This window comes from Setaria viridis, chromosome 6 (genome assembly GCF_005286985.2).
Source record: "Setaria viridis chromosome 6, Setaria_viridis_v4.0, whole genome shotgun sequence".
Taxonomy (NCBI): Eukaryota; Viridiplantae; Streptophyta; class Magnoliopsida; order Poales; family Poaceae; genus Setaria; species Setaria viridis.
Genome location: NC_048268.2, coordinates 21,320,666 through 21,336,847, shown reverse-complemented (window position 1 = coordinate 21,336,847; position 16,182 = coordinate 21,320,666).

The window sequence follows — 16,182 nt, the reverse complement described above, 5'->3', positions numbered from 1 at the left end:
TTTTCATATGGTGATCTCCATCTCCATAGAACCTGTTCACCATGGTGATCTCCATCTCCATGTTCCATGTGCGCCATCCTCCTGGTGATGAGTCCTCCAAGAACTAGAGCATGCTATGACGCCTAATAGCTAGTAAAGAATCTAGTAATGAAGATTACATAGTTTCTTGGATCATCACAGATTGGTACGCAGACCATTAAATACAATAAAGTGACAACACATATGGCTCCTGCCGTGTTGCCGTACGCGCGACACGCAGGTCACGAATGATTTACACACATGCATCACATACACAAGGGGGCCATACTGATCACAAGATACAAACATACATCCTGCAAAACTGAGTTAGGCGTCCTAACGTTCCAAACTTCGGATGCCCGAAACTCCATCTTCCAAGCCGAATTTGGGAAATCCAATTTCGCCGAAAACGGCAAAGCGGTTGAATTTCATGTGTAACTTTTTCTGTAGATCAATTTTCATATAAAATTCGCCCCGATCCGAGATCGTACCGAAAAGTTACGGCTGATTTACCGAAGCATACGCATACGGCAAAAATCCCGACCCCGGCAGTAGATCCCATCTACTATTGCACATCTAATGCGCCTGGCGTATGACCCTGGATTTCGATTCGACCAATCATATTGATCTTCACTCACTGCAACTGGATTTACGTGTATCACTTAACTCCGATGGCGGAAACCGACCGGTAGGAGTATGTCGTTACACTACCATTGCAGCAAGGGCACGAAAACAGGACAAAGATCAAACGGAAAACTCGCATATCTCCATATGCACACATCCCGAATCCAAAACTAAGCAGCTACAACTCTGATACCACTGTTGGGATACGAGGTAGGCTACACTAGCGCAATTCAAAAATTCTACCGCGTATAACCAGGAAGAACTGTCGTATAAGGATCACGGGATTACCACTCGACGCACTACTGGTGCGGAAGATGTAGATATGCGTCGATGCAGTGAAGACGATCACGTAGTCGTACGTAGTCGATCAACATAGTCGTACGTAGTCGATCACGTCCAGCAGCTCCTCAGCAGCTCGTCCACGTGCAGCAAGATCGCCTCCGGTGCCGCGGCTCGTCGTCGGCTCGTCATGGCTCGTCGGTGGCTCGTCGGCATGCTGCAGGCGCAACACCTCCAAGGTATCCACACGTGCAGGGAGGAAGCGTCGCAAGCCGGACTGCTAGATCCGTGAGTTGCAACAGGCGAGGGCGTGGGAGACACGGCAGGTGTGTTTTGCCAAAAGGGTGTAGACCCTAGGGCGCCTCCACCCCTCTATTTATAGAGGTTCCTGACGGGCCTCTGGATCCGAGGCCCATTAGTACTTCTAAACCTAATCCAACACGGATCAGATCCGAATTGGGCTTCCAGCCCCTTAAGTGTGTGACTCTATGGGTTCGGATACGTATAGACATGGCCCGAGTACTCCTACTCGGCCCAATAGTCGGTAGCGGCCTCTAGCAAGACGTGCCAACTCCTATACGCACACGAATATCATATCAGACGAACCATCACAACATAATATACATGCTATTCCCTTTGCCTCACGATATTTGGTCTAGCTTCAAGCCGACCGCTCTTTCTCGATCCTGTGATTCGGAATCCCTTTGTAGGTTAACTCTTAACCGTACGTAGCATGGCCATGCATTTTCAGATCCGATCACTCGAGGGGCCCAGCGATATCACTCTCAATCAGAGAGGGGCAAATCCCATCTTGATTGACCATGTCTCATAGCATGCTTCTTGACAATCCCGAAAGCTACCTTTATAACTACCCTGTTACGGCGTAGCGTTTGATAGCCCCTAAGTAGGTCGATCCACATCTAGAATACATGCGACAATCTCAGGTCTAAGGACAAAGTGTATATGTTGTTTAAAGAGAGAACTACTTCTCGTGTTGGGTCAGTCCTAACACATGTCTCCACATGTGTCCACATTATTAGTTCAACATCTCCATGTCTATGACTTGTGAAACATAGTCATCAACTAATACATGTGCTAGTCTAATATTCATGTGTGTCCTCACATGAACTCCGACTAGGGACAACTTTAGAATAACCATACAAGTAAAGAGTTTCACATACAATTCACATAATTGCAAATCAATTCAAGTAGCCTTCAATGGATATTCAATGAACACAACATACAAAACATGGATACAAATGGAATATCATCATCTCTATGATTGCCTCTAGGGCATACCTCCAACAGGAGCATGACCCCAATTTTCTAAACTTGCACGTGCCTTCCTTCGTTTGTATGTGCATTTACGTTACAGGAGTTGTTTGAGACCATAGATGCATGACTTAGTTCCCTTGATCTGAACACTAGTTTGATAAGTCCGAGTAGTTGCATTGCTTAATAGGACTCGTAAAAGTCGAGTGGTTTCCTGTCACTCGCGAGTTATAGGAGTTGGTTGTTCTCCTTCTGGTTACAACTAAAAGAACGGTGGACGGGGCAGGGACTGGTGAACTCTTTTGGTGGTCGGTGGATCGCCCCGTCTGTCTATATGAAGTTACTTAAGGTCGGAAGGTGTTAGTGTTCGTGATCAAGTGTTTGAAAGTACTAATCTCATACGTAGTATGGGATGGGGAAGCCTAGTACCTGATTGAACTAGGGCGTGGCTTATACCCATGCTGTCCTTGGAACAAGGTTCTCATGGTGCATCATGTGGGTGCAAGTGCAGCCACAATACAACAAGAGGTCGGGATGGTGGAGCATTGCATGCCAAGGGAAGTTTGGACCTAACACGTGCCTGGGAATTGATGGGGACGGCCGACACAGGAAGCGACCCTTTGTGGTGCGCGGATGTCGTGAGATTAGGTTCACCATGCATGGTTAAGAAACTCAAATCGATTCGTCTGTCTCTCACAGTTTGAGACTGCTTGATCGCTATGCTACACTGAGTAAAGATGGAACATGATGATGATATGAACTCGATGCTTGTTCTATACATTGTGTTGGAAACTATGTTTGTTTAGCATAAGTTGCCAATGTAGACTGGTTAATGAACTTAGAATCTGAGCTAAAATATTGAAAGTAAGGACCCACTGTAGTCGCTTTTGGCAAAACAAACCCCTCAGCTAGAGAGCCTTGCATGTCTAGATGTTGGTGGAGTAGTTTCCCCACTAGTCGGTTAAGTCTTGTTGAGCTTAACAGCTCAGCCTTGCTTGTGGCATCTCTTTCAGGTGAAGTTGAAGCTTCTGAGTTTGCTGCTGTTGGCACTTGGCCACCCCTGCTTCCTCCTAGGTGGACGGTCGAGTGGGATCCCTCCTCGGACAGCGAGGAAAGGGATCACTGATGTCCTGATCGGCCTCATCAGGGACATCCGACCCCGGCGCTAGCTTCCGCTATATTTACCTTTTTCCGCTGCTCTTGAACTTGTAAAACTCTGATTTTTGAACCAGTGTTGGAATAAATTGTGGACTTGGTTGATTTGGAAGATCTATTGTATTCTCTGGAACCACACACCTTCGTGTGAGCTATGCTAACTCGGTCCTATCTAAGTGGTTTATCGGATGAAATCCGACGGATCGTCGAGTTAACTTGATTAAAGCATGAGATTCGCGTGTTAGGCGACTTAACCATGCTTTAGCTAAGTTAATCCAAGGTGTTCCACCACACATTCCGCAAAGGAAGTGTGGGACACTCTCTTCATTAACCATCAAGGAACAAGAGGGGTTAGAGAAGGAAGAATAAGAGCCTTAGTGATAGAGTCGGAGTGCCCGATCTTTTGGTGAGTGGAGATAAATTCGACTTGGTGGAAGTAGACCCTCACGATCCGACTACGACGAGCGAACCCGAAGCGCCAATGCAATCGCTGAACCAACTCCCGATGGTTACCAACCTCGCCGGTGCGAGATCAGCCTGATCACGAAGATCAATTCCTGTCCGCAATCGAAGAACGAACAAGAAAAAGAGGCGAGCAATCTAAATATCACTCGAAGGTGGAGTTCTGAATCACACAAGGACAGCGCGTATTTGCGCGTGTTCAAGAGTAGCTAAAGCTAGATGTAAAACAAAACTCAAGTCGTAAACAAAAAGGACTCGGACTAAATAAAGGGGACGCAGCCCCTGGAGTCCGAAGGGGTCACGCGCACCCAACCCTAGGCGCCCCACCTGGGCTGCCCTGTTGGGCCATCTTCTTATTCCGATGGGCCTTCGTTCCTTAACAACATGATGAAGTTTAATTCTCTCGCACGGGCTCGAGTGATTGGCCCAACTGGATGAGCAACTGTAGGCGCCTGAGGTGGAGGAGCAACTGGAGGCGCCTGAGGTGCTGCTGGTGTAGATGTACTCGTGGTGTCCTCATCATCCTCCCCTTCTTGAACTGAAGTCGTCCTCGACGGCAACTCCTCATCTTTGCCCACATACGGTTTCAAATCTGCAACATTAAAACTCGTGGAAACACCAAACTCCGCAGGCAGGTCAAGGATATAAGCATTATCATTAATCTTGGTTAGCACTTTAAAAGGACCAGCAGCACGTGGCATCAATTTAGAACGACGTAAGGTAGGAAAACGATCCTTTCTCAAATGCAACCAAACCAGATCACCCGGTGCAAAAGTAACATGTTTTCTCCCTTTACTACTCGCAACCTGATATTTAGCATTAGCAGCAGCAATGTTTTGTTGAGTTTGCTCATGCAAGCTAACCATTTGATCAACATGTGCAGCGGCATCTATGTGTGGGACGTCCTCGGCATCAAGTGCAAACAAATCAATAGGCGCCCGAGGAATATAACCATAAACAACTTGAAAAGGACACATCTTTGTAGAAGAATGCGTTGCATGATTATAAGCAAACTCAACATGAGGCAAGCAATCTTCCCAATGTTTCAAGTGTTTATCTAAAACAGCCCTAAGCATAGTGGACAAGGTTCGATTAACCACCTCAGTTTGTCCATCAGTCTGAGGGTGACAAGTGGTGCTAAACAGCAATTTAGTTCCCATTTTATTCCACAGTGATCTCCAAAAATGACTGAGAAACTTAGCATCACGATCAGAGACTATTGTATTAGGAATACCATGCAAACGAATAATCTCGCGAAAGAACACTTCAGCAACATTGCTAGCATCATCAGTCTTATGACAAGGTATAAAATGAGCCGTTTTGGAGAAACGATCAACAACCACAAAAATACTATCCCTCCCCTTCTTAGTTCAAGGCAATCCCAAAATAAAGTCCATAGAAAGATCAAGCCAAGGGGAAGTAGGAATAGGCAAAGGCATGTACAAACCATGGTTGGTCAATCATGACTTAGCTTTCTAGCAAGTAGTGCAGCGTGCAACAAGGCGCTCAACATCAGCGCGCATCCGGGGCCAAAAGAAGTGGGCAGCCAGCACTTCACGCGTCTTGTAGACGCCAAAGTGCCCCATGAGACCGCCTCCATGCGCTTCCTGTAACAACAAACGACGAACCGAGCTAGCTGGAGCACACAACTTGTTAGCGCGAAACAGGAACCCGTCCTGTTGTCCCATGGTTTGCCATGAATACAGTGGGCGAAAGCATCTTTAAAATCAGCATCATGCACATATTGATCCTTCACAGTTTGCAAGCCAAAGATTTTAAAATCTAACTGTGACAGCATGGTATAGCGACGAGACAAAGCATCAGCAATGACATTTTCCTTCCCGCTCTTGTGTTTAATAATGTAAGGGAAAGACTCAATGAATTCTACCCATTTAGCATGACGACGGTTCAGGTTTGTTTGGGTATGAATATGTTTTAAAGCCTCATGATCAGAATGAATTATAAACTCACGATGCCAAAGGTAGTGCTGCCAAGTATGCAAAGTGCGCACTAAAGCATAAAGCTCCTTATCATAAGTAGAATAATTCAAGCTAGCACCACTTAATTTCTCGCTAAAGTAAGCAACCGGTTTTCCTTCTTGTAACAAAACAGCACCAGGTACCCCTCGCACAGCGTGACGAACACCGTGATGTGCTAGATCCCGTTGGGGTTGAGGTGCTGCAACTCGAGCCCATAGTAATGCAGCAGCCCGCGGAAGAAGTGGCTCGGCGGAGTCACGAACCCCCTCTCGTGGAAGTGCGTGAACGAGATGATGTATCCATCATCCGGCTGCGGCGCATCCTCCCTCTAGGGGTACTGCCACTCATTCTTGGCAGTCCTCTCGCAAAGGAGGCCCTTCTTCACGAGGCTAGTGGCGCGCGCAGTGCTGAAGTTCGAGCGCGTTAAGGACTCCATCGCTAAGGGAAGGGAAGGCTCAACGGTGGGAGCGGAGAAGGCTGTTGCGCTAGAGCGAAGGGAGGCGAAAGGTGTGCAAGAAAGCAAGAAAGGCTGGAGACGAGTGTGGGGCAGAACCAGCGAGGCTGATTCCCTCGTCTTATAGGAGGGCGCGCGGGAAGCGAAAAGGGCAATCCGATCGCAGTTATTGCGACACCAGGTACACCTGTCACCTTCGCCTTTTTCGAAAACCGTGCGCACGATCTCTTCCTGCTACAGGGAACATCTCCCCTCCTCATTTCACAAGCCCAGTGTTATCCGCCACTTTACCTCCCAGAGGATGCATGCACATGACTTCCTCCACATACGGCCCGGGGCCCACCAATAAGTGAAAAAGGGTACAAAGGTGAAAATGCTCCTACGGCCCATTACGGTCCAGGGGTTCGAAGGCTGACCCACCGCAGGGTTTGACAGTCGCCCCAGGACGCTCTCGAGCAAGGGGTGAGAAGGAACGGGCCCTCTAGCAGCCACCACCTAGGCGAGCGAAAGCCAAGGGCGTCCCGACCTCACGTTCGAGTCCGGACTGGCGTTTAAGTTCATGGTTTTTCCCCGAAGAAAGGCAACGAGCCCCGGATCCAATCGAACGGACCTGGGAACTATATGAACTAGCCATCCGGAATCTGGAGTACGCCACCAGCTTGGCTCAAGCCGGACCCCCCCGAACGGCGACCGAGACTCCACTCGATTCGACCCTTTCGTAACTCAACGAGCACCACGGTTTGTCCAACAAGGATAACATGGCACGGCTCACCCCCTCTGTCCCAGCGAACGGACGCTTGAGGGGTAACGATCAAAAGTCAATCCAACCTCTCGATCGGTCTCCTGCAACGCGCGGGGCCTCGGGGGCTGGCATTGCAACCAACGACCACGCGTGTGGTCACAATTTGGAGTCTTGGAGCAGGAGTGGTCGTCGAAATGATAGGGAATCTTCCCGAGCCGAGCCATCCTCGAAACACCATGCCTACCCAAAACTCCCCAGCCAAACCGAACGAGCGAAACTTTTTCTCCCCGATCAAATGCAGGTTGCAGGATAAACAAAAATCCTTGATGAACGACGAATACATCCTCTGGAGGAGCATTTTTCCCCACCAAAGGCTCGGGGGCTACTGTTGGGGGGAAATATTAACGACTTCCTTATTTTCCTTAAACGACGATCATAAGGGCCCAAGCCCACCTCCAGCTACAGTGACCTCCGTCGACTTAGCCCGACCCCCGGGTCACAAGGTCGGACGCGCCCGAACCCCCGAGGCCGCTCTGTTGGAGGTATGCCCTAGAGGCAATCATAGAGATGATGATATTCCATTTGTATCCATGATTTGTATATTGTGTTCATTGAATATCCATTGAAGGCTACTTGAATTGATTTGCAATTATGTGAATTGTATGTGAAACTCTTTACTTGTATGGTTATTCTAAAGTTGTCCCTAGTCGGAGTTCATGTGAGGACACACATGAATATTAGACTAGCACATGTATTAGTTGATGACTATGTTTCACAAGTCATGGACATGGAGATGTTGAACTAATAATGTGGACACATGTGGAGACATGTGCTAGGACTGACCCAACACGAGAAGTAGTTCTCTCTTTAAACAACATATACGCTTTGTCCTTAGACCTGAGATTATCGCATGTATTCTAGATGTGGATCGACCTACTTAGGGGCTATCAAACGCTGCGCCGTAACAGGGTAGTTATAAAGGTAGCTTTCGGGTTTGTCAAGAAGCATGCTATGAGACATGGTCAATCAAGATGGGATTTTCCCCTCTCTGATTGAGAGTGATATCTCTGGGCCCCTCGAGTGATCGGATCCGAAAATGCATGGCCATGCTACGTACGGTTAAGAGTTAACCTACAAAAGGATTCCGAATCACAGGATCGAGAAAGAGCGGTCGGCTTGAAGCTAGACCAAATATCGTGAGGCAAAGGGAATAGCATGTATATTATGTTGTGATGGTTCGGCTGATATGATCTTCGTGTGCGTATAGGAGTTGGCACGTCTTGCTAGAGGCCGCTACCGACTATTGGGCTGAGTAGGAGTACTCGGGCCATGTCTATACGTATCCGAACCCATAGGGTCACACACTTAAGGGGCTGGAAACCCAATTCGGATCAAATCCGAGTTGGATTAGGTTTAGAAGTACTAATGGGCCTCGGATCCAGAGGCCCATCAGGAACCTCTATAAATAGAGGGGTGGGGGCGCCCTAGGGTTTACACCTTTTGGCGAAACTCATCTGCCGCGCCTCCCACGCCCTCGCCTGTTGCAACTCACAGATCTAGCAGTCCGGCTTGCGACGCTTCCTCCCTGCACGTGTGGATACCTTGGAGGTGTTGCGCCTGCAGCACTTGGACGAGCCGCCGACGAGCCACGACGAGCCGCCGATGAGCCACGACGAGCCACCGACGAGCCACGACGAGTCGCAGCACAAGGGAGATCTTGCTGCACATGGACGAGCTGCTGAGGAGCTGCTGGACGTCGACGTGATCGACTACGTACGACTACGTTGATCAACTTCGCTGCATCGACACGAATCTACATCTTCCGCACCAGTAGTGCGTCGAGTGGTAATCCCGTGATCCTTATACGGCAGTTTTCCTGGTTTACGCGGTAGAAAATTTTGTTTTGCGCTAGTGTAGCCTACCTTGTATGCCAACAGTGGTATCAAGAGCCGTACTGCTTAGTTTTGGATTTGGGATGTGTGCATATGGAGATATGCGAGTTTTCCGTTGTTTAGTTTTGGATTCGGGATGTGTGCATATGGAGATATGCGAGTTTTCCGTTTGATCTATGTCCTGTTTTCGTGCCCTTGCTGCAATGGTAGTGTAACGACATACTCCTACCGGTCGGTTTCCGCCATCGGAGTTAAGTGATACACGTAAATCCAGTTGCAGTGAGTGAAGATCAATATGATTGGTCGAATCGAAATCCAGGGTCATACGCTAGGCGCATTAGATGTGCAATAGTAGATGGGATCTACTGCCGGGGTCGGCATTTTTGCCGTATGCGTATGCTTCGGTGAATCAGCCGTAACTTTTCGGTACGATCTCGGATCGGGGCGAATTTTATATGAAAATTGATCTACAGAAAAAGTTACACATGAAATTCAACCGCTTTGCCGTTTTTGGCGAAATTAGATTTCCCAAATTCGGCTTGGAAGATGGAGTTTCGGGCCTCCGAAGTTTGGAACGTTAGGATGCCTAACTCTGTTTTGCAGGATGTATGTATGTATCTTGTGATCAGTATGGCCCCCTTGTGTATGTGATGCATGTGTGTAACTCATTCGTGACCTGCGTGTCGTGCGTACGGCAACACGGCAGGAGCCATTAGGTGTAATAGCATGTTCTAGTTCTTGGAGGACTCATCACCAGGAGGATGGCGCACATGGAACATGGAGATGGAGATCACCATGGTGAACAGGTTCTATGGAGATGGAGATCACCATATGAAAACGGGCCATACTGTGTCACAACTGTGTGAATGCTATTCTGTTTATGTTTTACTTTCTGCATGCTGTGATGTTAGAAGTAGAACGATCCCTCACAAAGTTTAAGTTAGTATGCCCTCCCAACTAAAACTTGCACCGTCCCATGTCTTGTACAATTAGTGGTGGGTCTATGAAATTAGGTTACCACTAGTTTTCCTTGACTAGACAGGTTTGTGTCGGACACTTACACACATAAGGGTTGGTTTGCTTAACAAGGTTATCTTAACGGTTAAGGACCTTGGGGCATAAAGGTTGGGCGCCGAGACATAGAGATGTCACCCAACAATAGGAGTCATATGTGATATGATTAGCAAAAGTTGCTTACCGATCTACCTCGTTTGCTAGCGGTGATGCTAAAGCTCACTAGTAGACTTGTTAGTTGTGGATCCTGAATCGTTTGCTTTGCGTTCGGTCCTTGAGAAGGACAAGTTGAATGGAACAAACTACTCGGATTGGATCCGTAACCTGAGAATTGTTCTCAGGGCCGATAAAAAGGAAGATGTTCTAGACACCCCACTACCACCAGTACCTGCTGATGATGCATCTGCTGCCGTTAAGGCTGCTTACATGAAGGCATTTGATGCTAATCTTGAGGTAAGCTGCCTTATGCTTGCTTGCATGGAACCCGAGCTGCAGATGCAGTTCGAAACAAATCATGAGGCACACGATATGATCGTGGCGCTCAAGGACATGTTCCAGACACAGGCTAGGACCGAAAGGTTCAATGTGTCCAAAGCCTTTCTGGAGTGCAAGTTAGCAGAAGGCGCAGCAGTAGGACCACATGTAATCAAGATGGTTGGTTACACTCAGCGATTGGAGAAGCTGGGCTTCCCAATGGGCAAAGAGTTGGCCACTGACTTCATTCTTTCATCTCTTCCGCCTAGCTATGGGAACTTCATCTCGAACTACCATATGCATGGGACGGAGAAGGATTTGAATGAACTGTGTGGTTTGCTCAAGACAGCAGAGGTAGACATCAAGAAAAGCGCTAGTACCAGCCATGTGATGGCTATACAGAACAAGCCTAGCTTTAAGAAGAAGGGCAATTCTTGGAAGAAGAAGGGCAAGGCTGGAACATCCAAGCCAAACCCAGCGCCCAAGGTTAAAGCTGGACCTGGACCTGCTCCAGACAAAGAGTGTTTTTACTGTCCTGAACTTGGTCACTGGAAGAGAAACTGCAAGCAGTACCTAGCTTCCTTGAAGAATGGCGGAAGTAAGAGTACTTCTACCTCAGGTACGCTTGTTGTTAATGTTATAGACAACATATTTCTCGCTGATACAATTATTAATTCTTGGGTATTTAATACCGGATCGGTTGCTCATATTTGCAATTTGATGCAGGGAATGATAAGAAGTAGAAGCGTGGAAAGAGGAGAAGTTGATTTCCGCGTGGGCAATAATGCAAGAGTTGCTGCGTTGACCGTCGGGACGATGCAACTCCACCTCCCGTCAGGATTTATTATGGAGTTGAATAATTGTTATTTTGTTCCTAGTTTAAGTCGAAACATTTTGTCTCCTTCATGCTTGATGAAGGATGGTTATTCATTTGCGAGAGAAAACAATGGTTGTGTGATCTCTAAGAATAATATGTTTATGGCTTTTGCACCCATTGTGAATGGATTATTTGTTTTAAATCTTGATGGTTCACCTGTCTGTAATGTAAGTGCTAAAAGGCCTCGGCCTAATGATTTGAGTCCTACCTACTTGTTGTTGGGATACGAGGTAGGCTACACTAGCGCAAATCAAAATTTCTACTGCGTATAACTAGGAAGAACTGCCATATAAGGATCACGGGATTACCACTCGATGCACTACTGGTGCGGAAGATGTAGATATGCGTCGATGCAGTGAAGACGATCACGTAGTCATACGTAGTCGATCAACGTAGTCGTACGTAGTCGATCACGTCACGTCCAGCAGCTCCTCAGCAGCTCGTCCACGTGCAGCAAGATCGCCTCCGGTGCCACGGCTCGTCGTCGGCTCGTCATGGCTCGTCGGCGGCTCGTCGATGGCTCGTCCAAGTGCTGCAGGCGCAACACCTCCAAGGTATCCACATGTGCAGGGAGGAAGCGTCGCAAGCCGGACTGCTAGATCCGTGAGTTGCAACAGGCGAGGGCGTGGGAGGCGCGGTAGGTGTGTTTTTCCAAAAGGTGTAAACCCTAGGGCGCCCCCACCCCTCTATTTATAGAGGTTCCTGACGGGCCTCTGGGTCCGAGACCCATTAGTACATCTAAACCTAATCCAACTCGGATCAGATCCGAATTGGGCTTCCAGCCCCTTAAGTGTGTGACCCTATGGGTTCGGATACGTATAGACATGGCCCGAGTACTCCTACTCGGCCCAATAGTCGGTAGCGGCCTCTAGCAAGACGTGCCAACTCCTATACGCACACGAAGATCATATCAGACGAACCATCACAACATAATATACATGTTATTCCCTTTGCCTCACGATATTTGGTCTAGCTTCAAGCCGACCGCTCTTTCTCGATCCTGTGATCCGGAATCCCTTTGTAGGTTAACTCTTAACCGTACGTAGCATGGCCATGCATTTTCGGATCCGATCACTCGAGGGGCCCAGAGATATCACTCTCAGTTAGAGAGGGGCAAATCCCATCTTGATTGACCATGTCTCATAGCATGCTTCTTGACAAACCCGAAAGCTACCTTTATAACTACCCTGTTACGGCATAGCGTTTGATAGCCCCTAAGTAGGTTGATCCACATCTAGAATACATGCGACAATCTCAGGTCTAAGGACAAAGCGTATATGTTGTTTGAAGAGAGAACTACTTCTCGTGTTGGGTCAGTCCTAGCACATGTCTCCACATGTGTTCACATTATTAGTTCAACATCTCCATGTCTATGACTTGTGAAACATAGTCATCAACTAATACATGTGCTAGTCTAATATTCATGTGTGTCCTCACATGAACTCCGACTAGGGACAACTTTAGAATAACCATACAAGTAAAGAGTTTCACATACAATTCACATAATTGCAAATCAATTCAAGTAGCCTTCAATGGATATTCAATGAACACAACATACAAATCATGGATACAAATGGAATATCATCATCTCTATGATTGCCTCTAGGGCATACCTCCAACAGTCTCCCACTTGCACTAGAGTCAATCTAGAAGGTACCTAATACCCATAGCTCTTACATGTGCATCATGCTTAGCCTGCGGGAGTGGTTTTGTCAACGGATCAGAAATGTTCAGATCCGTGTGTATTTTGCATATCTTGATCTCACCCCGGTTAACGAAGTCTCGAATGAGATGAAATCGCCGCATTACGTGTTTGATCTTCTGGTGGTTCCTTGACTCCTTTGGTTGCGCAATTGCCCCATTGTTGTCACAGTAGAGATTCAATGGGCTGGACGCATTCGGGAACACACCAAGCTCAATGAGGAAATTCCTTATCCAAACACCTTCCTTCGCGGCTTCCGAAGCCGCGATGTACTCGGCTTCTGTCGTAGAATCGGCCACCGTCTCCTGCTTGGAACTCTTCCAACTAACAGCACCACCATTTAGTGTGAACACAAATCCTGATTGTGACTTTGAATCATCTCTGTCGGTTTGGAAACTAGCATCGGTGTAACCTGTTACAACGAGCTCCTCCTCACCTCCATAGACGAGGAACATATCTTTAGTCGTTCTCAAGTACTTAAGAATGTTTTTCACCGCTGTCCAGTGACTCTCACCTGGATCAGATTGGTGTCTGCTTGTCATACTTAGGGCATATGAAACATTTGGGCGAGTACTTATCATTGCATACATGATAGATCCAATTGCCGAGGCATATGGCACTCTACTCATGCGATCCCGCTCATCAGCAGTCGAAGGACACTGAGTCTTGCTGAGATGTATGCCATGTGACATAGGCAAGAACCCTTTCTTTGCCTCTTCCATGCTGAACCGCTTCAACACTTTGTCAATGTAAGTATCTTGGCTTAAACCTATAAGCCTTCTCGATCTATCTCTATAGATCTTAATGCCCAGAATATATGCCGCTTCCCCTAAGTCCTTCATCGAAAAACTATTTTTCAGTGAAGTCTTTACAGACTCAAGCATAGGAATGTTATTTCCAATCAGTAATATGTCATCCACATATAAGATTAGAAATACTACAGAGCTCCCACTAACCTTCTTGTAAACACAAGACTCTTCTTCGTTCTTGGTGAAGTCAAACCCTTTGACTACTTCATCAAAACGAATGTTCCAACTCCTAGATGCTTGCTTCAATCCATAAATGGATCTCTGAAGTTTGCATACCTTTCCAGCATTTTTCGGATCGACAAAACCCTCGGGCTGTATCATATACACGTCCTCAGCTAGGTTTCCATTCAGGAAAGATGTCTTGACAACCATCTGCCATATCTCATAATCGAAATATGCAGCTATAGCTAGAATAATCCTAATGGACATAAGCATCACTACGGGCGAGAAGGTCTCGTCGTAGTCAACTCCTTGAACTTGTCGAAAACCTTTTGCGACAAGTCGTGCTTTATAGATGTAAACATTTCCATCCATATCCTGTTTCTTCTTATAGATCCACTTGCTCTCTATGGCTTTAACACCATCAGGTGGGTCAACCAAGTTCCAAACTTGATTGTCTCCCATGGACTCTATTTCGGATTGCATGGCACTCTGCCATTTTTCGGAGTCTGGGTCCATCATTGCTTCTGCATATGTCGCAGGCTCATCATTGTCCAACAATAATATTTCCCGCATTTGGCGGAGCCTTGCTGACCTTCGTGGTTGTGGCGGTGCTTCTCTTGCCATGGGTATCTCAACTTGTTCTGCTACATTAGCATCACTCATTGGTTCTTGCCCGATTGGCTCATCTTGAACTTCTTCAAGATGCACTGTCTTTCCACTCTTTTCTCCTTTGAGAAACTCTTTCTCTAGGAAAACCCCATTCCGAGCGACAAACACTTTGCCTTCTGATCGGTTGTAGAAATAATATCCCAAAGTTTCCTTTGGATATCCCACGAAAATGCACTTATCCGACTTGGGTGTTATCTTGTCCAACTGAAGTCGCTTGACAAACACTTCACATCCCCAAATCTTTAGAAAAGACAAACTAGGAACCTTTCCAGTCCATATCTCATATGGTGTCTTAACTACAGATTTAGATGGTACCCTATTAAGTGTGAAAGCTGCTGTTTCTAGAGCGTATCCCCAAAATGACAACGGTAGGTGCGACTGGCTCATCATTGATCGAACCATGTCTAACAAAGTTCGATTACGTCGCTCGGACACACCGTTTCTCTGAGGTGTTCCAGACGGCGTAAGTTGTGGAACAATTCCGCAACTCTTTAGATGATTGCTAAACTCGTGGCTCAAATACTCGCCTCCACGATCAGATCGTAAGGCCTTAATTTTCTTGCCACGCTGATTTTCAACTTCATTCTGAAATTCCTTGAACTTTTCAAAGGTTTCAGACTTGTGCCTGATCAAGTAGACATAGCCATATCTACTAAAATCATCAGTGAAAGTTATAAAGTATTGGAATCCTCCTCTAGCCGTCGTGCTCATTGGTCCGCATACATCACTATGTACGAGTTCCAACAAGTCTACTGCTCTCTCAGGAAATCCTGTGAAAGGCGTCTTGGTCATCTTGCCTAGCAAGCAAGCCTCACATGTCTCGTATGATTCAAAATCAAACGAAGTTAGAAGTCCATCAGAATGGAGCTTCTTCATGCGCTTTTCACTTATATGACCCAAACGACAATGCCACAAGTATGTAGGACTCAAATCATTAGGCCGAGGCCTTTTAGCACTTACATTACAGACAGGTGAACCATCAAGATTTAAAACAAATAATCCATTCACAATGGGTGCAAAAGCCATAAACATATTATTCTTAGAGATCACACAACCATTGTTTTCACTCGCAAATGAATAACCATCCTTCATCAAGCATGAAGGAGACAAAATGTTTCGACTTAAACTAGGAACAAAATAACAATTATTCAACTCCATAATAAATCCTGACGGGAGATGGAGTTGCATCGTCCTGACGGTCAACGCAGCAACTCTTGCATTATTGCCCACGCGGAAATCAACTTCTCCTCTTTCCACGCTTCTACTTCTTATCATTCCCTGCATCGAATTGCAAATATGAGCAATCGATCCGGTATCAAATACCCAAGAATTAATAATTGTATTAGCGAGAAAAATGTTGTCTATAACATTAACAACAAGCGTACCTGAGGTAGAAGTACTCTTACTTTCGCCATTCTTCAAGGAAGCTAGGTACTGCTTGCAGTTTCTCTTCCAGTGACCAAGTTCAGGACAGTAAAAGCACTCTTTGTCTGGAGCAGGTCCAGGTCCAGCTTTAACCTTGGGCGCTGGGTTTGGCTTGGACATTCCAGCCTTGCCCTTCTTCTTCCAAGAATTGCCCTTCTTCTTAAAGCTGGGCT